We start from the raw sequence: 24,709 nt of genomic DNA on the forward strand, positions 1-24,709 counted from the left end.
TCCTCACCGCAAGCAGACACTTAGAGAAAACAAACTGTCTGAAGGACAGAGGCTTTTTAATTTCTTGTTTGATGACGGCCATGGAAAAGACAGCAATCATATTGCAGAAGAGAGCAACATGTGCAGTTGCTTGCTTTGGGTGAAGCATTCACCGACTAGCTGCCACTAACCCCTGGAGCCATGTCAGAGGTGACTCTTGCGTGGCTCGTTGGTCTAGGGGTATGATTCTCGCTTAGGGTGCGAGAGGTCCCGGGTTCAAATCCCGGACGAGCCCTTTTTAGAGCTAAACATACAAATCGTACTAAAAATGCACTATGCCTGACTATTTCTAGTAATACTCGGTTGATTTTTTGCTTAACATATTCCTAACCTCAGTAGAAAAATGGATCACCGTGCTTTTTCTGCCTACCTGCTTAGTCTCAGTGTGTCCCAGGTGATGCTTTCCCAAGCTGTACTCGCAGACATTTAGGCATCAGATATTTGTCTGTCGATGCCTGCACAAGTAAATTTTGAATACGTCTAATTGCAAGCATGTTGGATGATATCTCTGAGGTTTTCACACTTGTTCTGCACATTCTGAGCCGCTGCTGATACAGCAGAATAGAAGTAGGGTGAAGCCTTGAGAGGAACTTTGCTTTAACAGTAGCAAGCAGCAAGGTCGTTTCTGTAGTGTAGTGGTCATCACGTTCGCCTACACGCGAAAGGTCCCCGGTTCGAGACCGGGCAGAAACATTGAGCTTTGGCTGCTTTTATGTGCACACTCTAAAACCTTATTATCTGAATGCAAGTTTAAGAAGAGGTGGTCTTTGAACACAGTGAGCCGTGGGAAACTTTCTTTACCTTTGCAAGACGAAACAAAGTTATCTGCATCCATCATCTGGGGGTCGTTCTTGTGCCTATTTTTATTTTGTTTAAGCTATGTTGTATTGTTGGGGCCTTTACACCTGTGACATTGCTGTGAAGGTTGTAAGTGGAAACATTGGCAGGTGCAGATAGAAGAGTTAGACCTAAGCCCTGCCTCAGGAGCCGTCAGGATGGCCGAGTGGTCTAAGTCGCCAGACTCAAGAGAGCTTGATCTTCAGTGTAGCTGAGCCTTCTGGTCTCCTCATGGAGGCGTGGGTTCAAATCCCACTTCTGACAGGTCCCTTTTACACCCGTAAATCTTCCTGTTTTTTGCAGTGCGTTCCCGGCAAACACCACAATCTTTGCAGGAACCTGTAGCATGTGAAGAGAAATCCACCAACAATCAGGCTGGGCCCTCAATCACAATTCCATGGATTTCTGGAAATGACACCTCAGGCACACCTTCCATTAAATTTGCACTCCATCACAGTAACTGCCATGCTGGGTTTCTAACTAAGCAGTTGATCCCATCATTTGTTGTGAGGCTCTCCTGCCACCTTTTGGGCAGAGAAGGCACTGTCCCTGCAAAAACACAGGCAGACATGTTCAACAGGGCTTCCTGGTTATGTGGGAGGAGCAGAATGCCATTGGTCCCCCCTTGCAAATTCTAATTTACATAAGGAAGACAGAGAGGTAGCTGGGAGTAGGCACTGCACACGGGCATTGCACTCTCTCTTATGATTTGCAGCCAATTCTAGATTGAGGCAGGAGGAAAGGAGGTGACTCGCCCAACAATGGCTATACTGAGAAGTCAGCCACTCTGGGTCTCCCAGGTGAGTGTTTCAGGCCTGTGAGCCACTCATATAAATCTCGCCTGATTGAGCCTGATCGAGCGCGTTTGAATCCAAATATCAAACCCCTCTTTCTCAGGCGCAGGAAATGGTGGGCCCTTCATTGCTTCTGGTGTGGAAGTCTATGGGGCAAGGGTCCAGGACTTGCAGAGGAGAACAATTGCCAGAAAGTGCTTGCTGTTCTCATCTGTGCCTTTTTTCTGCTCACTGGCTGATAGGAGATTGGCTGCCCCCTTTCTTGCTAGAGTGAAAAAACAACAACTTGAGAGAAAACATGACGTTGTGAGGCTCACTTAGAGGGAGACTAGCCAAATAGCCCTGCTTTTTTTCTGAAAGACGCTTCAGAAATTGTTCAAAATGTCTCCTGGCCACTCAGGCTCGTTGGTCTAGGGGTATGATTCTCGCTTCGGGTGCGAGAGGTCCCGGGTTCAAATCCCGGACGAGCCCATGCTGTGGACATTTTCAGGATGCTTGTAATATAGGAGCATTTCTTCTTTTCAATGCTATAAGACGCTGTGTATGTCGAGAAAGTTCCTTACCCTGCACGCTATTTTCCACTTGTGGCGGGATAAAGGAGTGCAGGACTTCTTTGCAACTGCTTTTCTGGGCCAGACCAGCATGGTAGGAACATTACATGCATAGTGTTTTTCTAGTGTAATTTCAGGATATGGTTTCAAAATCGCCTCTTGGAATAAAAGTGGTCCTCATTCCTGTCTTCCAAAGAAATAGAGACCGGGTAAGGAGAGCCCAACTTTGAGCTTCAAGGACATTGGCCCTTAGTCTGTGCATTCCAGCCCAATACATGCCAACAAGATTCCTGAGTTAGTGTCTGTTTCTGTAGTGTAGTGGTTATCACGTTCGCCTTACACGCGAAAGGTCCCTGGTTCGAGACCGGGCAGAAACAGCGGTTTGCTGTTTTTAACAGTGTTTGCCTTTACTGGCTGACTTTATAGGAAAGCTGAGATAATAGAGGCTGTCTATCCCTCACCAACCTGACGTAGTGTGCTCCAGGGATCTCAGTGACAGCTCGAAAAGAGAAGTGACGATAGCTTGCGCCATTCGCTTGCTCGCCCTTTGCTCTGAAGGGTGGGCCTACTTCATGAAAGCAAGGAATGAGAGCAGAAATGCTTTTCTTGTCCTCACCGCAAGCAGACACTTAGAGAAAACAAACTGTCTGAAGGACAGAGGCTTTTTAATTTCTTGTTTGATGACGGCCATGGAAAAGACAGCAATCATATTGCAGAAGAGAGCAACATGTGCAGTTGCTTGCTTTGGGTGAAGCATTCACCGACTAGCTGCCACTAACCCCTGGAGCCATGTCAGAGGTGACTCTTGCGTGGCTCGTTGGTCTAGGGGTATGATTCTCGCTTAGGGTGCGAGAGGTCCCGGGTTCAAATCCTGGACGAGCCCTTTTTAGAGCTAAACATACAAATCGTACTAAAAATGCACTATGCCTGACTATTTCTAGTAATACTCGGTTGATTTTTTGCTTAACATATTCCTAACCTCAGTAGAAAAATGGATCACCGTGCTTTTTCTGCCTACCTGCTTAGTCTCAGTGTGTCCCAGGTGATGCTTTCCCAAGCTGTACTCGCAGACATTTAGGCATCAGATATTTGTCTGTCGATGCCTGCACAAGTAAATTTTGAATACGTCTAATTGCAAGCATGTTGGATGATATCTCTGAGGTTTTCACACTTGTTCTGCACATTCTGAGCCGCTGCTGATACAGCAGAATAGAAGTAGGGTGAAGCCTTGAGAGGAACTTTGCTTTAACAGTAGCAAGCAGCAAGGTCGTTTCTGTAGTGTAGTGGTCATCACGTTCGCCTAACACGCGAAAGGTCCCCGGTTCGAGACCGGGCAGAAACACTGAGCGTTGGCTGCTTTTATGTGCACACTCTAAAACCTTATTATCTGAATGCAAGTTTAAGAAGAGGTGGTCTTTGAACACAGTGAGCCGTGGGAAACTTTCTTTACCTTTGCAAGACGAAACAAAGTTATCTGCATCCATCATCTGGGGGTCGTTCTTGTGCCTATTTTTATTTTGTTTAAGCTATGTTGTATTGTTGGGGCCTTTACACCTGTGACATTGCTGTGAAGGTTGTAAGTGGAAACATTGGCAGGTGCAGATAGAAGAGTTAGACCTAAGCCCCCCCTCATGAGCCGTCAGGATGGCCGCGTGGTCTAAGGCGCCAGACTCAAGAGAGCTTGATCTTCAGTGTAGCTGAGCCTTCTGGTCTCCTCATGGAGGCGTGGGTTCAAATCCCACTTCTGACAGGTCCCTTTTACACCCGTAAATCTTCCTGTTTTTTGCAGTGCGTTCCCGGCAAACACCACAATCTTTGCAGGAACCTGTAGCATGTGAAGAGAAATCCACCAACAATCAGGCTGGGCCCTTAATCACAATTCCATGGATTTCTGGAAATGACACCTCAGGCACACCTTCCATTAAATTTGCACTCCATCACAGTAACTGCCATGCTGGGTTTCTAACTGAGCAGTTGATCCCATCATTTGTTGTGAGGCTCTCCTGCCACCTTTTGGGCAGAGAAGGCACTGTCCCTGCAAAAACACAGGCAGACATGTTCAACAGGGCTTCCTGGTTATGTGGGAGGAGCAGAATGCCATTGGTCCCCCCTTGCAAATTCTAATTTACATAAGGAAGACAGAGAGGTAGCTGGGAGTAGGCACTGCACACGGGCATTGCACTCTCTCTTATGATTTGCAGCCAATTCTAGATTGAGGCAGGAGGAAAGGAGGTGACTCGCCCAACAATGGCTATACTGAGAAGTCAGCCACTCTGGGTCTCCCAGGTGAGTGTTTCAGGCCTGTGAGCCACTCATATAAATCTCGCCTGATTGAGCCTGATCGAGCGCGTTTGAATCCAAATATCAAACCCCTCTTTCTCAGGCGCAGGAAATGGTGGGCCCTTCATTGCTTCTGGTGTGGAAGTCTATGGGGCAAGGGTCCAGGACTTGCAGAGGAGAACAATTGCCAGAAAGTGCTTGCTGTTCTCATCTGTGCCTTTTTTCTGCTCACTGGCTGATAGGAGATTGGCTGCCCCCTTTCTTGCTAGAGTGAAAAAACAACAACTTGAGAGAAAACATGACGTTGTGAGGCTCACTTAGAGGGAGACTAGCCAAATAGCCCTGCTTTTTTTCTGAAAGACGCTTCAGAAATTGTTCAAAATGTCTCCTGGCCACTCAGGCTCGTTGGTCTAGGGGTATGATTCTCGCTTCGGGTGCGAGAGGTCCCGGGTTCAAATCCCGGACGAGCCCATGCTGTGGACATTTTCAGGATGCTTGTAATATAGGAGCATTTCTTCTTTTCAATGCTATAAGACGCTGTGTATGTCGAGAAAGTTCCTTACCCTGCACGCTATTTTCCACTTGTGGCGGGATAAAGGAGTGCAGGACTTCTTTGCAACTGCTTTTCTGGGCCAGACCAGCATGGTAGGAACATTACATGCATAGTGTTTTTCTAGTGTAATTTCAGGATATGGTTTCAAAATCGCCTCTTGGAATAAAAGTGGTCCTCATTCCTGTCTTCCAAAGAAATAGAGACCGGGTAAGGAGAGCCCAACTTTGAGCTTCAAGGACATTGGCCCTTAGTCTGTGCATTCCAGCCCAATACATGCCAACAAGATTCCTGAGTTAGTGTCTGTTTCTGTAGTGTAGTGGTTATCACGTTCGCCTTACACGCGAAAGGTCCCTGGTTCGAGACCGGGCAGAAACAGTGGTTTGCTGTTTTTAACAGTGTTTGCCTTTACTGGCTGACTTTATAGGAAAGCTGAGATAATAGAGGCTGTCTATCCCTCACCAACCTGACGTAGTGTGCTCCAGGGATCTCAGTGACAGCTCGAAAAGAGAAGTGACGATAGCTTGCGCCATTCGCTTGCTCGCCCTTTGCTCTGAAGGGTGGGCCTACTTCATGAAAGCAAGGAATGAGAGCAGAAATGCTTTTCTTGTCCTCACCGCAAGCAGACACTTAGAGAAAACAAACTGTCTGAAGGACAGAGGCTTTTTAATTTCTTGTTTGATGACGGCCATGGAAAAGACAGCAATCATATTGCAGAAGAGAGCAACATGTGCAGTTGCTTGCTTTGGGTGAAGCATTCACCGACTAGCTGCCACTAACCCCTGGAGCCATGTCAGAGGTGACTCTTGCGTGGCTCGTTGGTCTAGGGGTATGATTCTCGCTTAGGGTGCGAGAGGTCCCGGGTTCAAATCCTGGACGAGCCCTTTTTAGAGCTAAACATACAAATCGTACTAAAAATGCACTATGCCTGACTATTTCTAGTAATACTCGGTTGATTTTTTGCTTAACATATTCCTAACCTCAGTAGAAAAATGGATCACCGTGCTTTTTCTGCCTACCTGCTTAGTCTCAGTGTGTCCCAGGTGATGCTTTCCCAAGCTGTACTCGCAGACATTTAGGCATCAGATATTTGTCTGTCGATGCCTGCACAAGTAAATTTTGAATACGTCTAATTGCAAGCATGTTGGATGATATCTCTGAGGTTTTCACACTTGTTCTGCACATTCTGAGCCGCTGCTGATACAGCAGAATAGAAGTAGGGTGAAGCCTTGAGAGGAACTTTGCTTTAACAGTAGCAAGCAGCAAGGTCGTTTCTGTAGTGTAGTGGTCATCACGTTCGCCTAACACACGAAAGGTCCCCGGTTCGAGACCGGGCAGAAACACTGAGCGTTGGCTGCTTTTATGTGCACACTCTAAAACCTTATTATCTGAATGCAAGTTTAAGAAGAGGTGGTCTTTGAACACAGTGAGCCGTGGGAAACTTTCTTTACCTTTGCAAGACGAAACAAAGTTATCTGCATCCATCATCTGGGGGTCGTTCTTGTGCCTATTTTTATTTTGTTTAAGCTATGTTGTATTGTTGGGGCCTTTACACCTGTGACATTGCTGTGAAGGTTGTAAGTGGAAACATTGGCAGGTGCAGATAGAAGAGTTAGACCTAAGCCCCCCCTCATGAGCCGTCAGGATGGCCGAGTGGTCTAAGGCGCCAGACTCAAGAGAGCTTGATCTTCAGTGTAGCTGAGCCTTCTGGTCTCCTCATGGAGGCGTGGGTTCAAATCCCACTTCTGACAGGTCCCTTTTACACCCGTAAATCTTCCTGTTTTTTGCAGTGCGTTCCCGGCAAACACCACAATCTTTGCAGGAACCTGTAGCATGTGAAGAGAAATCCACCAACAATCAGGCTGGGCCCTTAATCACAATTCCATGGATTTCTGGAAATGACACCTCAGGCACACCTTCCATTAAATTTGCACTCCATCACAGTAACTGCCATGCTGGGTTTCTAACTGAGCAGTTGATCCCATCATTTGTTGTGAGGCTCTCCTGCCACCTTTTGGGCAGAGAAGGCACTGTCCCTGCAAAAACACAGGCAGACATGTTCAACAGGGCTTCCTGGTTATGTGGGAGGAGCAGAATGCCATTGGTCCCCCCTTGCAAATTCTAATTTACATAAGGAAGACAGAGAGGTAGCTGGGAGTAGGCACTGCACACGGGCATTGCACTCTCTCTTATGATTTGCAGCCAATTCTAGATTGAGGCAGGAGGAAAGGAGGTGACTCGCCCAACAATGGCTATACTGAGAAGTCAGCCACTCTGGGTCTCCCAGGTGAGTGTTTCAGGCCTGTGAGCCACTCATATAAATCTCGCCTGATTGAGCCTGATCGAGCGCGTTTGAATCCAAATATCAAACCCCTCTTTCTCAGGCGCAGGAAATGGTGGGCCCTTCATTGCTTCTGGTGTGGAAGTCTATGGGGCAAGGGTCCAGGACTTGCAGAGGAGAACAATTGCCAGAAAGTGCTTGCTGTTCTCATCTGTGCCTTTTTTCTGCTCACTGGCTGATAGGAGATTGGCTGCCCCCTTTCTTGCTAGAGTGAAAAAACAACAACTTGAGAGAAAACATGACGTTGTGAGGCTCACTTAGAGGGAGACTAGCCAAATAGCCCTGCTTTTTTTCTGAAAGACGCTTCAGAAATTGTTCAAAATGTCTCCTGGCCACTCAGGCTCGTTGGTCTAGGGGTATGATTCTCGCTTCGGGTGCGAGAGGTCCCGGGTTCAAATCCCGGACGAGCCCATGCTGTGGACATTTTCAGGATGCTTGTAATATAGGAGCATTTCTTCTTTTCAATGCTATAAGACGCTGTGTATGTCGAGAAAGTTCCTTACCCTGCACGCTATTTTCCACTTGTGGCGGGATAAAGGAGTGCAGGACTTCTTTGCAACTGCTTTTCTGGGCCAGACCAGCATGGTAGGAACATTACATGCATAGTGTTTTTCTAGTGTAATTTCAGGATATGGTTTCAAAATCGCCTCTTGGAATAAAAGTGGTCCTCATTCCTGTCTTCCAAAGAAATAGAGACCGGGTAAGGAGAGCCCAACTTTGAGCTTCAAGGACATTGGCCCTTAGTCTGTGCATTCCAGCCCAATACATGCCAACAAGATTCCTGAGTTAGTGTCTGTTTCTGTAGTGTAGTGGTTATCACGTTCGCCTTACACGCGAAAGGTCCCTGGTTCGAGACCGGGCAGAAACAGCGGTTTGCTGTTTTTAACAGTGTTTGCCTTTACTGGCTGACTTTATAGGAAAGCTGAGATAATAGAGGCTGTCTATCCCTCACCAACCTGACGTAGTGTGCTCCAGGGATCTCAGTGACAGCTCGAAAAGAGAAGTGACGATAGCTTGCGCCATTCGCTTGCTCGCCCTTTGCTCTGAAGGGTGGGCCTACTTCATGAAAGCAAGGAATGAGAGCAGAAATGCTTTTCTTGTCCTCACCGCAAGCAGACACTTAGAGAAAACAAACTGTCTGAAGGACAGAGGCTTTTTAATTTCTTGTTTGATGACGGCCATGGAAAAGACAGCAATCATATTGCAGAAGAGAGCAACATGTGCAGTTGCTTGCTTTGGGTGAAGCATTCACCGACTAGCTGCCACTAACCCCTGGAGCCATGTCAGAGGTGACTCTTGCGTGGCTCGTTGGTCTAGGGGTATGATTCTCGCTTAGGGTGCGAGAGGTCCCGGGTTCAAATCCTGGACGAGCCCTTTTTAGAGCTAAACATACAAATCGTACTAAAAATGCACTATGCCTGACTATTTCTAGTAATACTCGGTTGATTTTTTGCTTAACATATTCCTAACCTCAGTAGAAAAATGGATCACCGTGCTTTTTCTGCCTACCTGCTTAGTCTCAGTGTGTCCCAGGTGATGCTTTCCCAAGCTGTACTCGCAGACATTTAGGCATCAGATATTTGTCTGTCGATGCCTGCACAAGTAAATTTTGAATACGTCTAATTGCAAGCATGTTGGATGATATCTCTGAGGTTTTCACACTTGTTCTGCACATTCTGAGCCGCTGCTGATACAGCAGAATAGAAGTAGGGTGAAGCCTTGAGAGGAACTTTGCTTTAACAGTAGCAAGCAGCAAGGTCGTTTCTGTAGTGTAGTGGTCATCACGTTCGCCTAACACACGAAAGGTCCCCGGTTCGAGACCGGGCAGAAACACTGAGCGTTGGCTGCTTTTATGTGCACACTCTAAAACCTTATTATCTGAATGCAAGTTTAAGAAGAGGTGGTCTTTGAACACAGTGAGCCGTGGGAAACTTTCTTTACCTTTGCAAGACGAAACAAAGTTATCTGCATCCATCATCTGGGGGTCGTTCTTGTGCCTATTTTTATTTTGTTTAAGCTATGTTGTATTGTTGGGGTCTTTACACCTGTGACATTGCTGTGAAGGTTGTAAGTGGAAACATTGGCAGGTGCAGATAGAAGAGTTAGACCTAAGCCCCCCCTCATGAGCCGTCAGGATGGCCGAGTGGTCTAAGGCGCCAGACTCAAGAGAGCTTGATCTTCAGTGTAGCTGAGCCTTCTGGTCTCCTCATGGAGGCGTGGGTTCAAATCCCACTTCTGACAGGTCCCTTTTACACCCGTAAATCTTCCTGTTTTTTGCAGTGCGTTCCCGGCAAACACCACAATCTTTGCAGGAACCTGTAGCATGTGAAGAGAAATCCACCAACAATCAGGCTGGGCCCTTAATCACAATTCCATGGATTTCTGGAAATGACACCTCAGGCACACCTTCCATTAAATTTGCACTCCATCACAGTAACTGCCATGCTGGGTTTCTAACTGAGCAGTTGATCCCATCATTTGTTGTGAGGCTCTCCTGCCACCTTTTGGGCAGAGAAGGCACTGTCCCTGCAAAAACACAGGCAGACATGTTCAACAGGGCTTCCTGGTTATGTGGGAGGAGCAGAATGCCATTGGTCCCCCCTTGCAAATTCTAATTTACATAAGGAAGACAGAGAGGTAGCTGGGAGTAGGCACTGCACACGGGCATTGCACTCTCTCTTATGATTTGCAGCCAATTCTAGATTGAGGCAGGAGGAAAGGAGGTGACTCGCCCAACAATGGCTATACTGAGAAGTCAGCCACTCTGGGTCTCCCAGGTGAGTGTTTCAGGCCTGTGAGCCACTCATATAATTCTCGCCTGATCGAGCGCTGAGCGAGCGCGTTTGAATCCAAATATCAAACCCCTCTTTCTCAGGCGCAGGAAATGGTGGGCCCTTCATTGCTTCTGGTGTGGAAGTCTATGGGGCAAGGGTCCAGGACTTGCAGAGGAGAACAATTGCCAGAAAGTGCTTGCTGTTCTCATCTGTGCCTTTTTTCTGCTCACTGGCTGATAGGAGATTGGCTGCCCCCTTTCTTGCTAGAGTGAAAAAACAACAACTTGAGAGAAAACATGACGTTGTGAGGCTCACTTAGAGGGAGACTAGCCAAATAGCCCTGCATTTTTTCTGAAAGACGCTTCAGAAATTGTTCAAAATGTCTCCTGGCCACTCAGGCTCGTTGGTCTAGGGGTATGATTCTCGCTTCGGGTGCGAGAGGTCCCGGGTTCAAATCCCGGACGAGCCCATGCTGTGGACATTTTCAGGATGCTTGTAATATAGGAGCATTTCTTCTTTTCAATGCTATAAGACGCTGTGTATGTCGAGAAAGTTCCTTACCCTGCACGCTATTTTCCACTTGTGGCGGGATAAAGGAGTGCAGGACTTCTTTGCAACTGCTTTTCTGGGCCAGACCAGCATGGTAGGAACATTACATGCATAGTGTTTTTCTAGTGTAATTTCAGGATATGGTTTCAAAATCGCCTCTTGGAATAAAAGTGGTCCTCATTCCTGTCTTCCAAAGAAATAGAGACCGGGTAAGGAGAGCCCAACTTTGAGCTTCAAGGACATTGGCCCTTAGTCTGTGCATTACAGCCCAATACATGCCAACAAGATTCCTGAGTTAGTGTCTGTTTCTGTAGTGTAGTGGTTATCACGTTTGCCTTACACGCGAAAGGTCCCTGGTTCGAGACCGGGCAGAAACAGCGGTTTGCTGTTTTTAACAGTGTTTGCCTTTACTGGCTGACTTTATAGGAAAGCTGAGATAATAGAGGCTGTCTACCCCTCACCAACCTGACGTAGTGTGCTCCAGGGATCTCAGTGACAGCTCGAAAAGAGAAGTGACGATAGCTTGCGCCATTCGCTTGCTCGCCCTTTGCTCTGAAGGGTGGGCCTACTTCATGAAAGCAAGGAATGAGAGCAGAAATGCTTTTCTTGTCCTCACCACAAGCAGACACTTAGAGAAAACAAACTGTCTGAAGGACAGAGGCTTTTTAATTTCTTGTTTGATGACGGCCATGGAAAAGACAGCAATCATATTGCAGAAGAGAGCAACATGTGCAGTTGCTTGCTTTGGGTGAAGCATTCACTGACTAGCTGCCACTAACACCTGGAGCCGTGTCAGAGGTGACTCTTGTGTGGCTCGTTGGTCTAGGGGTATGATTCTCGCTTAGGGTGCGAGAGGTCCCGGATTCAAATCCCGGACGAGCCCTTTTTAGAGCTAAACATACAAATCGTACTAAAAATGCACTATGCCTGACTATTTCTAGTAATACTCGGTGCATTGTTGCGCAACATATTCCTAACCTCAGAAGAAAAATGGATCACCGTGCTTTTTCTGCCTACCTGCTTAGTCTCAGTGTGTCCCAGGTGATGCTTTCCCAAGCTGTACTCGCAGACATTTAGGCATCAGATATTTGTCTGTCGATGCCTGCACAAGTAAATTTTGAATACGTCTAATTGCAAGCATGTTGGATGATATCTCTGAGGTTTTCACACTTGTTCTGCACATTCTGAGCCGCTGCTGATACAGCAGAATAGAAGTAGGGTGAAGCCTTGAGAGGAACTTTGCTTTAACAGTAGCAAGCAGCAAGGTCGTTTCTGTAGTGTAGTGGTCATCACGTTCGCCTAACACGCGAAAGGTCCCCGGTTCGAGACCGGGCAGAAACACTGAGCGTTGGCTGCTTTTATGTGCACACTCTAAAACCTTATTATCTGAATGCAAGTTTAAGAAGAGGTGGTCTTTGAACACAGTGAGCCGTGGGAAACTTTCTTTACCTTTGCAAGACGAAACAAAGTTATCTGCATCCATCATCTGGGGGTCGTTCTTGTGCCTATTTTTATTTTGTTTAAGCTATGTTGTATTGTTGGGGCCTTTACACCTGTGACATTGCTGTGAAGGTTGTAAGTGGAAACATTGGCAGGTGCAGATAGAAGAGTTAGACCTAAGCCCCCCCTCATGAGCCGTCAGGATGGCCGAGTGGTCTAAGGCGCCAGACTCAAGAGAGCTTGATCTTCAGTGTAGCTGAGCCTTCTGGTCTCCTCATGGAGGCGTGGGTTCAAATCCCACTTCTGACAGGTCCCTTTTACACCCGTAAATCTTCCTGTTTTTTGCAGTGCGTTCCCGGCAAACACCACAATCTTTGCAGGAACCTGTAGCATGTGAAGAGAAATCCACCAACAATCAGGCTGGGCCCTTAATCACAATTCCATGGATTTCTGGAAATGACACCTCAGGCACACCTTCCATTAAATTTGCACTCCATCACAGTAACTGCCATGCTGGGTTTCTAACTGAGCAGTTGATCCCATCATTTGTTGTGAGGCTCTCCTGCCACCTTTTGGGCAGAGAAGGCACTGTCCCTGCAAAAACACAGGCAGACATGTTCAACAGGGCTTCCTGGTTATGTGGGAGGAGCAGAATGCCATTGGTCCCCCCTTGCAAATTCTAATTTACATAAGGAAGACAGAGAGGTAGCTGGGAGTAGGCACTGCACACGGGCATTGCACTCTCTCTTATGATTTGCAGCCAATTCTAGATTGAGGCAGGAGGAAAGGAGGTGACTCGCCCAACAATGGCTATACTGAGAAGTCAGCCACTCTGGGTCTCCCAGGTGAGTGTTTCAGGCCTGTGAGCCACTCATATAAATCTCGCCTGATCGAGCCTGATCGAGCGCTGAGCGAGCGCGTTTGAATCCAAATATCAAACCCCTCTTTCTCAGGCGCAGGAAATGGTGGGCCCTTCATTGCTTCTGGTGTGGAAGTCTATGGGGCAAGGGTCCAGGACTTGCAGAGGAGAACAATTGCCAGAAAGTGCTTGCTGTTCTCATCTGTGCCTTTTTTCTGCTCACTGGCTGATAGGAGATTGGCTGCCCCCTTTCTTGCTAGAGTGAAAAAACAACAACTTGAGAGAAAACATGACGTTGTGAGGCTCACTTAGAGGGAGACTAGCCAAATAGCCCTGCTTTTTTTCTGAAAGACGCTTCAGAAATTGTTCAAAACGTCTCCTGGCCACTCAGGCTCGTTGGTCTAGGGGTATGATTCTCGCTTCGGGTGCGAGAGGTCCCGGGTTCAAATCCCGGACGAGCCCATGCTGTGGACATTTTCAGGATGCTTGTAATATAGGAGCATTTCTTCTTTTCAATGCTATAAGACGCTGTGTATGTCGAGAAAGTTCCTTACCCTGCACGCTATTTTCCACTTGTGGCGGGATAAAGGAGTGCAGGACTTCTTTGCAACTGCTTTTCTGGGCCAGACCAGCATGGTAGGAACATTACATGCATAGTGTTTTTCTAGTGTAATTTCAGGACATGGTTTCAAAATCGCCTCTTGGAATAAAAGTGGTCCTCATTCCTGTCTTCCAAAGAAATAGAGACCGGGTAAGGAGAGCCCAACTTTGAGCTTCAAGGACATTGGCCCTTAGTCTGTGCATTCCAGCCCAATACATGCCAACAAGATTCCTGAGTTAGTGTCTGTTTCTGTAGTGTAGTGGTTATCACGTTCGCCTTACACACGAAAGGTCCCTGGTTCGAGACCGGGCAGAAACAGCGGTTTGCTGTTTTTAACAGTGTTTGCCTTTACTGGCTGACTTTATAGGAAAGCTGAGATAATAGAGGCTGTCTATCCCTCACCAACCTGACGTAGTGTGCTCCAGGGATCTCAGTGACAGCTCGAAAAGAGAAGTGACGATAGCTTGCGCCATTCGCTTGCTCGCCCTTTGCTCTGAAGGGTGGGCCTACTTCATGAAAGCAAGGAATGAGAGCAGAAATGCTTTTCTTGTCCTCACCACAAGCAGACACTTAGAGAAAACAAACTGTCTGAAGGACAGAGGCTTTTTAATTTCTTGTTTGATGACGGCCATGGAAAAGACAGCAATCATATTGCAGAAGAGAGCAACATGTGCAGTTGCTTGCTTTGGGTGAAGCATTCACTGACTAGCTGCCACTAACCCCTGGAGCCGTGTCAGAGGTGACTCTTGCGTGGCTCGTTGGTCTAGGGGTATGATTCTCGCTTAGGGTGCGAGAGGTCCCGGGTTCAAATCCCGGACGAGCCCTTTTTAGAGCTAAACATACAAATCGTACTAAAAATGCACTATGCCTGACTATTTCTAGTAATACTCGGTGCATTGTTGCGCAACATATTCCTAACCTCAGAAGAAAAATGGATCACCGTGCTTTTTCTGCCTACCTGCTTAGTCTCAGTGTGTCCCAGGTGATGCTTTCCCAAGCTGTACTCGCAGACATTTAGGCATCAGATATTTGTCTGTCGATGCCTGCACAAGTAAATTTTGAATACGTCTAATTGCAAGCATGTTGGATGATATCTCTGAGGTTTTCACACTTGTTCTGCACATTCTGAGCCGCTGCTGATACAGCAGAATAGAAGTAGGGTGAAGCCTTGAGAGGAACTTTGCTTTAACAGTAGCAAGCAGCAAGGTCGTTTCTGTAGTGTAGTGGTCATCACGTTCGCCTAACACGCGAAAGGTCCCCGGTTCGAGACCGGGCAGAAACACTGAGCGTTGGCTGCTTTTATGTGCACACTCTAAAACCTTATTATCTGAATGCAAGTTTAAGAAGAGGTGGTCTTTGAACACAGTGAGCCGTGGGAAACTTTCTTTACCTTTGCAAGACGAAACAAAGTTATCTGCATCCATCATCTGGGGGTCGTTCTTGTGCCTATTTTTATTTTGTTTAAGCTATGTTGTATTGTTGGGGCCTTTACACCTGTGACATTGCTGTGAAGGTTGTAAGTGGAAACATTGGCAGGTGCAGATAGAAGAGTTAGACCTAAGCCCCCCTCATGAGCCGTCAGGATGGCCGAGTGGTCTAAGGCGCCAGACTCAAGAGAGCTTGATCTTCAGTGTAGCTGAGCCTTGTGGTCTCCTCATGGAGGCGTGGGTTCAAATCCCACTTCTGACAGGTCCCTTTTACACCCGTAAATCTTCCTGTTTTTTGCAGTGCGTTCCCGGCAAACACCACAATCTTTGCAGGAACCTGTAGCATGTGAAGAGAAATCCACCAACAATCAGGCTGGGCCCTCAATCACAATTCCATGGATTTCTGGAAATGACACCTCAGGCACACCTTCCATTAAATTTGCACTCCATCACAGTAACTGCCATGCTGGGTTTCTAACTAAGCAGTTGATCCCATCATTTGTTGTGAGGCTCTCCTGCCACCTTTTGGGCAGAGAAGGCACTGTCCCTGCAAAAACACAGGCAGACATGTTCAACAGGGCTTCCTGGTTATGTGGGAGGAGCAGAATGCCATTGGTCCTCCCTTGCAAATTCTAATTTACATAAGGAAGACAGAGAGGTAGCTGGGAGTAGGCACTGCACACGGGCATTGCACTCTCTCTTATGATTTGCAGCCAATTCTAGATTGAGGCAGGAGGAAAGGAGGTGACTCGCCCAACAATGGCTATACTGAGAAGTCAGCCACTCTGGGTCTCCCAGGTGAGTGTTTCAGGCCTGTGAGCCACTCATATAAATCTCGCCTGATTGAGCCTGATCGAGCACTGAGCGAGCGCGTTTGAATCCAAATATCAAACCCCTCTTTCTCAGGCGCAGGAAATGGTGGGCCCTTCATTGCTTCTGGTGTGGAAGTCTATGGGGCAAGGGTCCAGGACTTGCAGAGGAGAACAATTGCCAGAAAGTGCTTGCTGTTCTCATCTGTGCCTTTTTTCTGCTCACTGGCTGATAGGAGATTGGCTGCCCCCTTTCTTGCTAGAGTGAAAAAACAACAACTTGAGAGAAAACATGACGTTGTGAGGCTCACTTAGAGGGAGACTAGCCAAATAGCCCTGCTTTTTTTCTGAAAGACGCTTCAGAAATTGTTCAAAACGTCTCCTGGCCACTCAGGCTCGTTGGTCTAGGGGTATGATTCTCGCTTCGGGTGCGAGAGGTCCCGGGTTCAAATCCCGGACGAGCCCATGCTGTGGACATTTTCAGGATGCTTGTAATATAGGAGCATTTCTTCTTTTCAATGCTATAAGACGCTGTGTATGTCGAGAAAGTTCCTTACCCTGCACGCTATTTTCCACTTGTGGCGGGATAAAGGAGTGCAGGACTTCTTTGCAACTGCTTTTCTGGGCCAGACCAGCATGGTAGGAACATTACATGCATAGTGTTTTTCTAGTGTAATTTCAGGACATGGTTTCAAAATCGCCTCTTGGAATAAAAGTGGTCCTCATTCCTGTCTTCCAAAGAAATAGAGACCGGGTAAGGAGAGCCCAACTTTGAGCTTCAAGGACATTGGCCCTTAGTCTGTGCATTCCAGCCCAATACATGCCAACAAGATTCCTGAGTTAGTGTCTGTTTCTGTAGTGTAGTGGTTATCACGTTCGCCTTACACGCGAAAGGTCCCTGGTTCGAGACCGGGCAGAAACAGCGGTTTGCTGTTTTTAACAGTGTTTGCCTTTACTGGCTGACTTTATAGGAAAGCTGAGATAATAGAGGCTGTCTATCCCTCACCAACCTGACGTAGTGTGCTCCAGGGATCTCAGTGACAGCTCGAAAAGAGAAGTGACGATAGCTTGCGCCATTCGCTTGCTCGCCCTTTGCTCTGAAGGGTGGGCCTACTTCATGAAAGCAAGGAATGAGAGCAGAAATGCTTTTCTTGTCCTCACCACAAGCAGACACTTAGAGAAAACAAACTGTCTGAAGGACAGAGGCTTTTTAATTTCTTGTTTGATGACGGCCATGGAAAAGACAGCAATCATATTGCAGAAGAGAGCAACATGTGCAGTTGCTTGCTTTGGGTGAAGCATTCACTGACTAGCTGCCACTAACCCCTGGAGCCGTGTCAGAGGTGACTCTTGCGTGGCTCGTTGGTCTAGGGGTATGATTCTCGCTTAGGGTGCGAGAGGTCCCGGGTTCAAATCCCGGACGAGCCCTTTTTAGAGCTAAACATACAAATCGTACTAAAAATGCACTATGCCTGACTATTTCTAGTAATACTCGGTGCATTGTTGCGCAACATATTCCTAACCTCAGAAGAAAAATGGATCACCGTGCTTTTTCTGCCTACCTGCTTAGTCTCAGTGTGTCCCAGGTGATGCTTTCCCAAGCTGTACTCGCAGACATTTAGGCATCAGATATTTGTCTGTCGATGCCTGCACAAGTAAATTTTGAATACGTCTAATTGCAAGCATGTTGGATGATATCTCTGAGGTTTTCACACTTGTTCTGCACATTCTGAGCCGCTGCTGATACAGCAGAATAGAAGTAGGGTGAAGCCTTGAGAGGAACTTTGCTTTAACAGTAGCAAGCAGCAAGGTCGTTTCTGTAGTGTAGTGGTCATCACGTTCGCCTAACACGCGAAAGGTCCCCGGTTCGAGACCGGGCAGAAACACTGAGCGTTGGCTGCTTTTATGTGCACACTCTAAAACCTTATTATCTGAATGCAAGTTTAAGAAGAGGTGGTCTTTGAACACAGTGAGCCGTGGGAAACTTTCTTTACCTTTGCAAGACGAAACAAAGTTATCTGCATCCATCATCTGGGGGTCGTTCTTGTGCCTATTTTTATTTTGTTTAAGCTATGTTGTATTGTTGGGGCCTTTACACCTGTGACATTGCTGTGAAGGTTGTAAGTGGAAACATTGGCAGGTGCAGATAGAAGAGTTAGACCTAAGCCCCCCTCATGAGCCGTCAGAATGGCCGAGTGGTCTAAGGCGCCAGACTCAAGAGAGCTTGATCTTCAGTGTAGCTGAGCCTTGTGGTCTCCTCATGGAGGCGTGGGTTCAAATCCCACTTCTGACAGGTCCCTTTTACACCCGTAAATCTTCCTGTTTTTTGCAGTGCGTTCCCGGCAAACACCACAATCTTTGCAGGAACCTGTAGCATGTGAAGAGAAATCCACCAACAATCAGGCTGGGCCCTCAATCACAATTCCATGGATTTCTGGAAATGACACCTCAGGCACACCTTCCATTAAATTTGCACTCCATCACAGTAACTGCCATGCTGGGTTTCTAACTAAGCAGTTGATCCCATCATTTGTTGTGAGGCTCTCCTGCCACCTTTTGGGCAGAGAAGGCACTGTCCCTGCAAAAACACAGGCAGACATGTTCAACAGGGCTTCCTGGTTATGTGGGAGGAGCAGAATGCCATTGGTCCTCCCTTGCAAATTCTAATTTACATAAGGAAGACAGAGAGGTAGCTGGGAGTAGGCACTGCACACGGGCATTGCACTCTCTCTTATGATTTGCAGCCAATTCTAGATTGAGGCAGGAGGAAAGGAGGTGACTCGCCCAACAATGGCTATACTGAGAAGTCAGCCACTCTGGGTCTCCCAGGTGAGTGTTTCAGGCCTGTGAGCCACTCATATAAATCTCGCCTGATTGAGCCTGATCGAGCACTGAGCGAGCGCGTTTGAATCCAAATATCAAACCCCTCTTTCTCAGGCGCAGGAAATGGTGGGCCCTTCATTGCTTCTGGTGTGGAAGTCTATGGGGCAAGGGTCCAGGACTTGCAGAGGAGAACAATTGCCAGAAAGTGCTTGCTGTTCTCATCTGTGCCTTTTTTCTGCTCACTGGCTGATAGGAGATTGGCTGCCCCCTTTCTTGCTAGAGTGAAAAAACAACAACTTGAGAGAAAACATGACGTTGTGAGGCTCACTTAGAGGGAGACTAGCCAAATAGCCCTGCTTTTTTTCTGAAAGACGCTTCAGAAATTGTTCAAAATGTCTCCTGGCCACTCAGGCTCGTTGGTCTAGGGGTATGATTCTCGCTTCGGGTGCGAGAGGTCCCGGGTTCAAATCCCGGACGAGCCCATGCTGTGGACATTTTCAGGATGCTTGTAATATAGGAGCATTTCTTCTTTTCAATGCTATAAGACGCTGTGTATGTCGAGAAAGTTCCTTACCCTGCACGCTATTTTCCACTTGTGGCGGGATAAAGGAGTGCAGGACTTCTTTGCAACTGCTTTTCTGGGCCAGACCAGCATGGTAGGAACATTACATGCATAGTGTTTTTCTAGTGTAATTTCAGGATATGGTTTCAAAATCGCCTCTTGGAATAAAAGTGGTCCTCATTCCTGTCTTCCAAAGAAATAGAGACCGGGTAAGGAGAGCCCAACTTTGAGCTTCAAGGACATTGGCCCTTAGTCTGTGCATTACAGCCCAATACATGCCAACAAGATTCCTGAGTTAGTGTCTGTTTCTGTAGTGTAGTGGTTATCACGTTTGCCTTACACGCGAAAGGTCCCTGGTTCGAGACCGGGCAGAAACAGCGGTTTGCTGTTTTTAACAGTGTTTGCCTTTACTGGCTGACTTTATAGGAAAGCTGAGATAATAGAGGCTGTCTACCCCTCACCAACCTGACGTAGTGTGCTCCAGGGATCTCAGTGACAGCTCGAAAAGAGAAGTGACGATAGCTTGCGCCATTCGCTTGCTCGCCCTTTGCTCTGAAGGGTGGGCCTACTTCATGAAAGCAAGGAATGAGAGCAGAAATGCTTTTCTTGTCCTCACCACAAGCAGACACTTAGAGAAAACAAACTGTCTGAAGGACAGAGGCTTTTTAATTTCTTGTTTGATGACGGCCATGGAAAAGACAGCAATCATATTGCAGAAGAGAGCAACATGTGCAGTTGCTTGCTTTGGGTGAAGCATTCACTGACTAGCTGCCACTAACACCTGGAGCCGTGTCAGAGGTGACTCTTGTGTGGCTCGTTGGTCTAGGGGTATGATTCTCGCTTAGGGTGCGAGAGGTCCCGGATTCAAATCCCGGACGAGCCCTTTTCAGAGCTAAACATACAAATCGTACTAAAAATGCACTATGCCTGACTATTTCTAGTAATACTCGGTGCATTGTTGCGCAACATATTCCTAACCTCAGAAGAAAAATGGATCACCGTGCTTTTTCTGCCTACCTGCTTAGTCTCAGTGTGTCCCAGGTGATGCTTTCCCAAGCTGTACTCGCAGACATTTAGGCATCAGATATTTGTCTGTCGATGCCTGCACAAGTAAATTTTGAATACGTCTAATTGCAAGCATGTTGGATGATATCTCTGAGGTTTTCACACTTGTTCTGCACATTCTGAGCCGCTGCTGATACAGCAGAATAGAAGTAGGGTGAAGCCTTGAGAGGAACTTTGCTTTAACAGTAGCAAGCAGCAAGGTCGTTTCTGTAGTGTAGTGGTCATCACGTTCGCCTAACACGCGAAAGGTCCCCGGTTCGAGACCGGGCAGAAACACTGAGCGTTGGCTGCTTTTATGTGCACACTCTAAAACCTTATTATCTGAATGCAAGTTTAAGAAGAGGTGGTCTTTGAACACAGTGAGCCGTGGGAAACTTTCTTTACCTTTGCAAGACGAAACAAAGTTATCTGCATCCATCATCTGGGGGTCGTTCTTGTGCCTATTTTTATTTTGTTTAAGCTATGTTGTATTGTTGGGGCCTTTACACCTGTGACATTGCTGTGAAGGTTGTAAGTGGAAACATTGGCAGGTGCAGATAGAAGAGTTAGACCTAAGCCCCCCCTCATGAGCCGTCAGGATGGCCGAGTGGTCTAAGGCGCCAGACTCAAGAGAGCTTGATCTTCAGTGTAGCTGAGCCTTCTGGTCTCCTCATGGAGGCGTGGGTTCAAATCCCACTTCTGACAGGTCCCTTTTACACCCGTAAATCTTCCTGTTTTTTGCAGTGCGTTCCCGGCAAACACCACAATCTTTGCAGGAACCTGTAGCATGTGAAGAGAAATCCACCAACAATCAGGCTGGGCCCTTAATCACAATTCCATGGATTTCTGGAAATGACACCTCAGGCACACCTTCCATTAAATTTGCACTCCATCACAGTAACTGCCATGCTGGGTTTCTAACTGAGCAGTTGATCCCATCATTTGTTGTGAGGCTCTCCTGCCACCTTTTGGGCAGAGAAGGCACTGTCCCTGCAAAAACACAGGCAGACATGTTCAACAGGGCTTCCTGGTTATGTGGGAGGAGCAGAATGCCATTGGTCCCCCCTTGCAAATTCTAATTTACATAAGGAAGACAGAGAGGTAGCTGGGAGTAGGCACTGCACACGGGCATTGCACTCTCTCTTATGATTTGCAGCCAATTCTAGATTGAGGCAGGAGGAAAGGAGGTGACTCGCCCAACAATGGCTATACTGAGAAGTCTGCCACTCTGGGTCTCCCAGGTGAGTGTTTCAGGCCTGTGAGCCACTCATATAAATCTCGCCTGATCGAGCCTGATCGAGCGCTGAGCGAGCGCGTTTGAATCCAAATATCAAACCCCTCTTTCTCAGGCGCAGGAAATGGTGGGCCCTTCATTGCTTCTGGTGTGGAAGTCTATGGGGCAAGGGTCCAGGACTTGCAGAGGAGAACAATTGCCAGAAAGTGCTTGCTGTTCTCATCTGTGCCTTTTTTCTGCTCACTGGCTGATAGGAGATTGGCTGCCCCCTTTCTTGCTAGAGTGAAAAAACAACAACTTGAGAGAAAACATGACGTTGTGAGGCTCACTTAGAGGGAGACTAGCCAAATAGCCCTGCTTTTTTTCTGAAAGACGCTTCAGAAATTGTTCAAAACGTCTCCTGGCCACTCAGGCTCGTTGGTCTAGGGGTATGATTCTCGCTTCGGGTGCGAGAGGTCCCGGGTTCAAATCCCGGACGAGCCCATGCTGTGGACATTTTCAGGATGCTTGTAATATAGGAGCATTTCTTCTTTTCAATGCTATAAGACGCTGTGTATGTCGAGAAAGTTCCTTACCCTGCACGCTATTTTCCACTTGTGGCGGGATAAAGGAGTGCAGGACTTCTTTGCAACTGCTTTTCTGGGCCAGACCAGCATGGTAGGAACATTACATGCATAGTGTTTTTCTAGTGTAATTTCAGGACATGGTTTCAAAATCGCCTCTTGGAATAAAAGTGGTCCTCATTCCTGTCTTCCAAAGAAATAGAGACCGGGTAAGGAGAGCCCAACTTTGAGCTTCAAGGACATTGGCCCTTAGTCTGTGCATTCCAGCCCAATACATGCCAACAAGATTCCTGAGTTAGTGTCTGTTTCTGTAGTGTAGTGGTTATCACGTTCGCCTTACACGCGAAAGGTCCCTGGTTCGAGACCGGGCAGAAACAGCGGTTTGCTGTTTTTAACAGTGTTTGCCTTTACTGGCTGACTTTATAGGAAAGCTGAGATAATAGAGGCTGTCTATCCCTCACCAACCTGACGTAGTGTGCTCCAGGGATCTCAGTGACAGCTCGAAAAGAGAAGTGACGATAGCTTGCGCCATTCGCTTGCTCGCCCTTTGCTCTGAAGGGTGGGCCTACTTCATGAAAGCAAGGAATGAGAGCAGAAATGCTTTTCTTGTCCTCACCACAAGCAGACACTTAGAGAAAACAAACTGTCTGAAGGACAGAGGCTTTTTAATTTCTTGTTTGATGACGGCCATGGAAAAGACAGCAATCATATTGCAGAAGAGAGCAACATGTGCAGTTGCTTGCTTTGGGTGAAGCATTCACTGACTAGCTGCCACTAACCCCTGGAGCCGTGTCAGAGGTGACTCTTGCGTGGCTCGTTGGTCTAGGGGTATGATTCTCGCTTAGGGTGCGAGAGGTCCCGGGTTCAAATCCCGGACGAGCCCTTTTTAGAGCTAAACATACAAATCGTACTAAAAATGCACTATGCCTGACTATTTCTAGTAATACTCGGTGCATTGTTGCGCAACATATTCCTAACCTCAGAAGAAAAATGGATCACCGTGCTTTTTCTGCCTACCTGCTTAGTCTCAGTGTGTCCCAGGTGATGCTTTCCCAAGCTGTACTCGCAGACATTTAGGCATCAGATATTTGTCTGTCGATGCCTGCACAAGTAAATTTTGAATACGTCTAATTGCAAGCATGTTGGATGATATCTCTGAGGTTTTCACACTTGTTCTGCACATTCTGAGCCGCTGCTGATACAGCAGAATAGAAGTAGGGTGAAGCCTTGAGAGGAACTTTGCTTTAACAGTAGCAAGCAGCAAGGTCGTTTCTGTAGTGTAGTGGTCATCACGTTCGCCTAACACGCGAAAGGTCCCCGGTTCGAGACTGGGCAGAAACACTGAGCATTGGCTGCTTTTATGTGCACACTCTAAAACCTTATTATCTGAATGCAAGTTTAAGAAGAGGTGGTCTTTGAACACAGTGAGCCGTGGGAAACTTTCTTTACCTTTGCAAGACGAAACAAAGTTATCTGCATCCATCATCTGGGGGTCGTTCTTGTGCCTATTTTTATTTTGTTTAAGCTATGTTGTATTGTTGGGGCCTTTACACCTGTGACATTGCTGTGAAGGTTGTAAGTGGAAACATTGGCAGGTGCAGATAGAAGAGTTAGACCTAAGCCCCCCTCATGAGCCGTCAGGATGGCCGAGTGGTCTAAGGCGCCAGACTCAAGAGAGCTTGATCTTCAGTGTAGCTGAGCCTTGTGGTCTCCTCATGGAGGCGTGGGTTCAAATCCCACTTCTGACAGGTCCCTTTTACACCCGTAAATCTTCCTGTTTTTTGCAGTGCGTTCCCGGCAAACACCACAATCTTTGCAGGAACCTGTAGCATGTGAAGAGAAATCCACCAACAATCAGGCTGGGCCCTCAATCACAATTCCATGGATTTCTGGAAATGACACCTCAGGCACACCTTCCATTAAATTTGCACTCCATCACAGTAACTGCCATGCTGGGTTTCTAACTAAGCAGTTGATCCCATCATTTGTTGTGAGGCTCTCCTGCCACCTTTTGGGCAGAGAAGGCACTGTCCCTGCAAAAACACAGGCAGACATGTTCAACAGGGCTTCCTGGTTATGTGGGAGGAGCAGAATGCCATTGGTCCTCCCTTGCAAATTCTAATTTACATAAGGAAGACAGAGAGGTAGCTGGGAGTAGGCACTGCACACGGGCATTGCACTCTCTCTTATGATTTGCAGCCAATTCTAGATTGAGGCAGGAGGAAAGGAGGTGACTCGCCCAACAATGGCTATACTGAGAAGTCAGCCACTCTGGGTCTCCCAGGTGAGTGTTTCAGGCCTGTGAGCCACTCATATAAATCTCGCCTGATTGAGCCTGATCGAGCACTGAGCGAGCGCGTTTGAATCCAAATATCAAACCCCTCTTTCTCAGGCGCAGGAAATGGTGGGCCCTTCATTGCTTCTGGTGTGGAAGTCTATGGGGCAAGGGTCCAGGACTTGCAGAGGAGAACAATTGCCAGAAAGTGCTTGCTGTTCTCATCTGTGCCTTTTTTCTGCTCACTGGCTGATAGGAGATTGGCTGCCCCCTTTCTTGCTAGAGTGAAAAAACAACAACTTGAGAGAAAACATGACGTTGTGAGGCTCACTTAGAGGGAGACTAGCCAAATAGCCC

At 47.3% G+C, this 24,709-nt stretch overlaps 42 non-coding genes across 42 annotated transcripts; all 42 read left to right on the top strand.

The window, feature by feature from the left end:
• The first annotated feature begins 202 nt into the window (after positions 1-202).
• Positions 203-274, top strand: TRNAP-AGG (transfer RNA proline (anticodon AGG)). The gene has a single exon. It is a non-coding gene; the product is annotated as a tRNA-Pro (tRNA).
• A 754-nt stretch (positions 275-1,028) lies between these two features.
• Positions 1,029-1,140, top strand: TRNAL-CAA (transfer RNA leucine (anticodon CAA)). The gene is made up of 2 exons: positions 1,029-1,066; positions 1,095-1,140. It is a non-coding gene; the product is annotated as a tRNA-Leu (tRNA).
• Positions 1,141-2,069: 929 nt separating this feature from the next.
• Positions 2,070-2,141, top strand: TRNAP-CGG (transfer RNA proline (anticodon CGG)). Its single transcript has one exon. It is a non-coding gene; the product is annotated as a tRNA-Pro (tRNA).
• A 384-nt stretch (positions 2,142-2,525) lies between these two features.
• TRNAV-UAC (transfer RNA valine (anticodon UAC)) lies at positions 2,526-2,598 on the top strand. The gene has a single exon. It is a non-coding gene; the product is annotated as a tRNA-Val (tRNA).
• A 434-nt stretch (positions 2,599-3,032) lies between these two features.
• On the top strand, positions 3,033-3,104 carry TRNAP-AGG (transfer RNA proline (anticodon AGG)). The gene has a single exon. It is a non-coding gene; the product is annotated as a tRNA-Pro (tRNA).
• Positions 3,105-3,490: 386 nt separating this feature from the next.
• Positions 3,491-3,563, top strand: TRNAV-AAC (transfer RNA valine (anticodon AAC)). The gene has a single exon. It is a non-coding gene; the product is annotated as a tRNA-Val (tRNA).
• A 296-nt stretch (positions 3,564-3,859) lies between these two features.
• Positions 3,860-3,971, top strand: TRNAL-CAA (transfer RNA leucine (anticodon CAA)). Its single transcript has 2 exons — positions 3,860-3,897; positions 3,926-3,971. It is a non-coding gene; the product is annotated as a tRNA-Leu (tRNA).
• Positions 3,972-4,900: 929 nt separating this feature from the next.
• On the top strand, positions 4,901-4,972 carry TRNAP-CGG (transfer RNA proline (anticodon CGG)). The gene has a single exon. It is a non-coding gene; the product is annotated as a tRNA-Pro (tRNA).
• Positions 4,973-5,356: 384 nt separating this feature from the next.
• TRNAV-UAC (transfer RNA valine (anticodon UAC)) lies at positions 5,357-5,429 on the top strand. The gene has a single exon. It is a non-coding gene; the product is annotated as a tRNA-Val (tRNA).
• Positions 5,430-5,863: 434 nt separating this feature from the next.
• On the top strand, positions 5,864-5,935 carry TRNAP-AGG (transfer RNA proline (anticodon AGG)). The gene has a single exon. It is a non-coding gene; the product is annotated as a tRNA-Pro (tRNA).
• A 386-nt stretch (positions 5,936-6,321) lies between these two features.
• TRNAV-AAC (transfer RNA valine (anticodon AAC)) lies at positions 6,322-6,394 on the top strand. The gene has a single exon. It is a non-coding gene; the product is annotated as a tRNA-Val (tRNA).
• Positions 6,395-6,690: 296 nt separating this feature from the next.
• On the top strand, positions 6,691-6,802 carry TRNAL-CAA (transfer RNA leucine (anticodon CAA)). Its single transcript has 2 exons — positions 6,691-6,728; positions 6,757-6,802. It is a non-coding gene; the product is annotated as a tRNA-Leu (tRNA).
• A 929-nt stretch (positions 6,803-7,731) lies between these two features.
• TRNAP-CGG (transfer RNA proline (anticodon CGG)) lies at positions 7,732-7,803 on the top strand. The gene has a single exon. It is a non-coding gene; the product is annotated as a tRNA-Pro (tRNA).
• A 384-nt stretch (positions 7,804-8,187) lies between these two features.
• TRNAV-UAC (transfer RNA valine (anticodon UAC)) lies at positions 8,188-8,260 on the top strand. Its single transcript has one exon. It is a non-coding gene; the product is annotated as a tRNA-Val (tRNA).
• Positions 8,261-8,694: 434 nt separating this feature from the next.
• Positions 8,695-8,766, top strand: TRNAP-AGG (transfer RNA proline (anticodon AGG)). Its single transcript has one exon. It is a non-coding gene; the product is annotated as a tRNA-Pro (tRNA).
• Positions 8,767-9,152: 386 nt separating this feature from the next.
• On the top strand, positions 9,153-9,225 carry TRNAV-AAC (transfer RNA valine (anticodon AAC)). The gene has a single exon. It is a non-coding gene; the product is annotated as a tRNA-Val (tRNA).
• A 296-nt stretch (positions 9,226-9,521) lies between these two features.
• On the top strand, positions 9,522-9,633 carry TRNAL-CAA (transfer RNA leucine (anticodon CAA)). Its single transcript has 2 exons — positions 9,522-9,559; positions 9,588-9,633. It is a non-coding gene; the product is annotated as a tRNA-Leu (tRNA).
• A 930-nt stretch (positions 9,634-10,563) lies between these two features.
• Positions 10,564-10,635, top strand: TRNAP-CGG (transfer RNA proline (anticodon CGG)). The gene has a single exon. It is a non-coding gene; the product is annotated as a tRNA-Pro (tRNA).
• A 384-nt stretch (positions 10,636-11,019) lies between these two features.
• Positions 11,020-11,092, top strand: TRNAV-UAC (transfer RNA valine (anticodon UAC)). Its single transcript has one exon. It is a non-coding gene; the product is annotated as a tRNA-Val (tRNA).
• Positions 11,093-11,526: 434 nt separating this feature from the next.
• Positions 11,527-11,598, top strand: TRNAP-AGG (transfer RNA proline (anticodon AGG)). The gene has a single exon. It is a non-coding gene; the product is annotated as a tRNA-Pro (tRNA).
• A 385-nt stretch (positions 11,599-11,983) lies between these two features.
• TRNAV-AAC (transfer RNA valine (anticodon AAC)) lies at positions 11,984-12,056 on the top strand. Its single transcript has one exon. It is a non-coding gene; the product is annotated as a tRNA-Val (tRNA).
• A 296-nt stretch (positions 12,057-12,352) lies between these two features.
• On the top strand, positions 12,353-12,464 carry TRNAL-CAA (transfer RNA leucine (anticodon CAA)). The gene is made up of 2 exons: positions 12,353-12,390; positions 12,419-12,464. It is a non-coding gene; the product is annotated as a tRNA-Leu (tRNA).
• Positions 12,465-13,404: 940 nt separating this feature from the next.
• TRNAP-CGG (transfer RNA proline (anticodon CGG)) lies at positions 13,405-13,476 on the top strand. Its single transcript has one exon. It is a non-coding gene; the product is annotated as a tRNA-Pro (tRNA).
• Positions 13,477-13,860: 384 nt separating this feature from the next.
• Positions 13,861-13,933, top strand: TRNAV-UAC (transfer RNA valine (anticodon UAC)). Its single transcript has one exon. It is a non-coding gene; the product is annotated as a tRNA-Val (tRNA).
• A 434-nt stretch (positions 13,934-14,367) lies between these two features.
• Positions 14,368-14,439, top strand: TRNAP-AGG (transfer RNA proline (anticodon AGG)). The gene has a single exon. It is a non-coding gene; the product is annotated as a tRNA-Pro (tRNA).
• Positions 14,440-14,824: 385 nt separating this feature from the next.
• On the top strand, positions 14,825-14,897 carry TRNAV-AAC (transfer RNA valine (anticodon AAC)). Its single transcript has one exon. It is a non-coding gene; the product is annotated as a tRNA-Val (tRNA).
• A 295-nt stretch (positions 14,898-15,192) lies between these two features.
• Positions 15,193-15,304, top strand: TRNAL-CAA (transfer RNA leucine (anticodon CAA)). The gene is made up of 2 exons: positions 15,193-15,230; positions 15,259-15,304. It is a non-coding gene; the product is annotated as a tRNA-Leu (tRNA).
• A 940-nt stretch (positions 15,305-16,244) lies between these two features.
• Positions 16,245-16,316, top strand: TRNAP-CGG (transfer RNA proline (anticodon CGG)). Its single transcript has one exon. It is a non-coding gene; the product is annotated as a tRNA-Pro (tRNA).
• A 384-nt stretch (positions 16,317-16,700) lies between these two features.
• Positions 16,701-16,773, top strand: TRNAV-UAC (transfer RNA valine (anticodon UAC)). The gene has a single exon. It is a non-coding gene; the product is annotated as a tRNA-Val (tRNA).
• Positions 16,774-17,207: 434 nt separating this feature from the next.
• On the top strand, positions 17,208-17,279 carry TRNAP-AGG (transfer RNA proline (anticodon AGG)). The gene has a single exon. It is a non-coding gene; the product is annotated as a tRNA-Pro (tRNA).
• A 385-nt stretch (positions 17,280-17,664) lies between these two features.
• TRNAV-AAC (transfer RNA valine (anticodon AAC)) lies at positions 17,665-17,737 on the top strand. The gene has a single exon. It is a non-coding gene; the product is annotated as a tRNA-Val (tRNA).
• A 295-nt stretch (positions 17,738-18,032) lies between these two features.
• On the top strand, positions 18,033-18,144 carry TRNAL-CAA (transfer RNA leucine (anticodon CAA)). Its single transcript has 2 exons — positions 18,033-18,070; positions 18,099-18,144. It is a non-coding gene; the product is annotated as a tRNA-Leu (tRNA).
• A 940-nt stretch (positions 18,145-19,084) lies between these two features.
• Positions 19,085-19,156, top strand: TRNAP-CGG (transfer RNA proline (anticodon CGG)). Its single transcript has one exon. It is a non-coding gene; the product is annotated as a tRNA-Pro (tRNA).
• A 384-nt stretch (positions 19,157-19,540) lies between these two features.
• Positions 19,541-19,613, top strand: TRNAV-UAC (transfer RNA valine (anticodon UAC)). The gene has a single exon. It is a non-coding gene; the product is annotated as a tRNA-Val (tRNA).
• A 434-nt stretch (positions 19,614-20,047) lies between these two features.
• Positions 20,048-20,119, top strand: TRNAP-AGG (transfer RNA proline (anticodon AGG)). The gene has a single exon. It is a non-coding gene; the product is annotated as a tRNA-Pro (tRNA).
• Positions 20,120-20,504: 385 nt separating this feature from the next.
• Positions 20,505-20,577, top strand: TRNAV-AAC (transfer RNA valine (anticodon AAC)). The gene has a single exon. It is a non-coding gene; the product is annotated as a tRNA-Val (tRNA).
• A 296-nt stretch (positions 20,578-20,873) lies between these two features.
• On the top strand, positions 20,874-20,985 carry TRNAL-CAA (transfer RNA leucine (anticodon CAA)). The gene is made up of 2 exons: positions 20,874-20,911; positions 20,940-20,985. It is a non-coding gene; the product is annotated as a tRNA-Leu (tRNA).
• Positions 20,986-21,925: 940 nt separating this feature from the next.
• On the top strand, positions 21,926-21,997 carry TRNAP-CGG (transfer RNA proline (anticodon CGG)). The gene has a single exon. It is a non-coding gene; the product is annotated as a tRNA-Pro (tRNA).
• A 384-nt stretch (positions 21,998-22,381) lies between these two features.
• On the top strand, positions 22,382-22,454 carry TRNAV-UAC (transfer RNA valine (anticodon UAC)). Its single transcript has one exon. It is a non-coding gene; the product is annotated as a tRNA-Val (tRNA).
• A 434-nt stretch (positions 22,455-22,888) lies between these two features.
• TRNAP-AGG (transfer RNA proline (anticodon AGG)) lies at positions 22,889-22,960 on the top strand. The gene has a single exon. It is a non-coding gene; the product is annotated as a tRNA-Pro (tRNA).
• A 385-nt stretch (positions 22,961-23,345) lies between these two features.
• On the top strand, positions 23,346-23,418 carry TRNAV-AAC (transfer RNA valine (anticodon AAC)). The gene has a single exon. It is a non-coding gene; the product is annotated as a tRNA-Val (tRNA).
• A 295-nt stretch (positions 23,419-23,713) lies between these two features.
• Positions 23,714-23,825, top strand: TRNAL-CAA (transfer RNA leucine (anticodon CAA)). Its single transcript has 2 exons — positions 23,714-23,751; positions 23,780-23,825. It is a non-coding gene; the product is annotated as a tRNA-Leu (tRNA).
• The last annotated feature ends 884 nt before the right edge of the window (positions 23,826-24,709 follow it).

Source organism: Lissotriton helveticus, chromosome 10, assembly GCF_964261635.1.
Source record: "Lissotriton helveticus chromosome 10, aLisHel1.1, whole genome shotgun sequence".
NCBI lineage: Eukaryota > Metazoa > Chordata > Amphibia > Caudata > Salamandridae > Lissotriton > Lissotriton helveticus.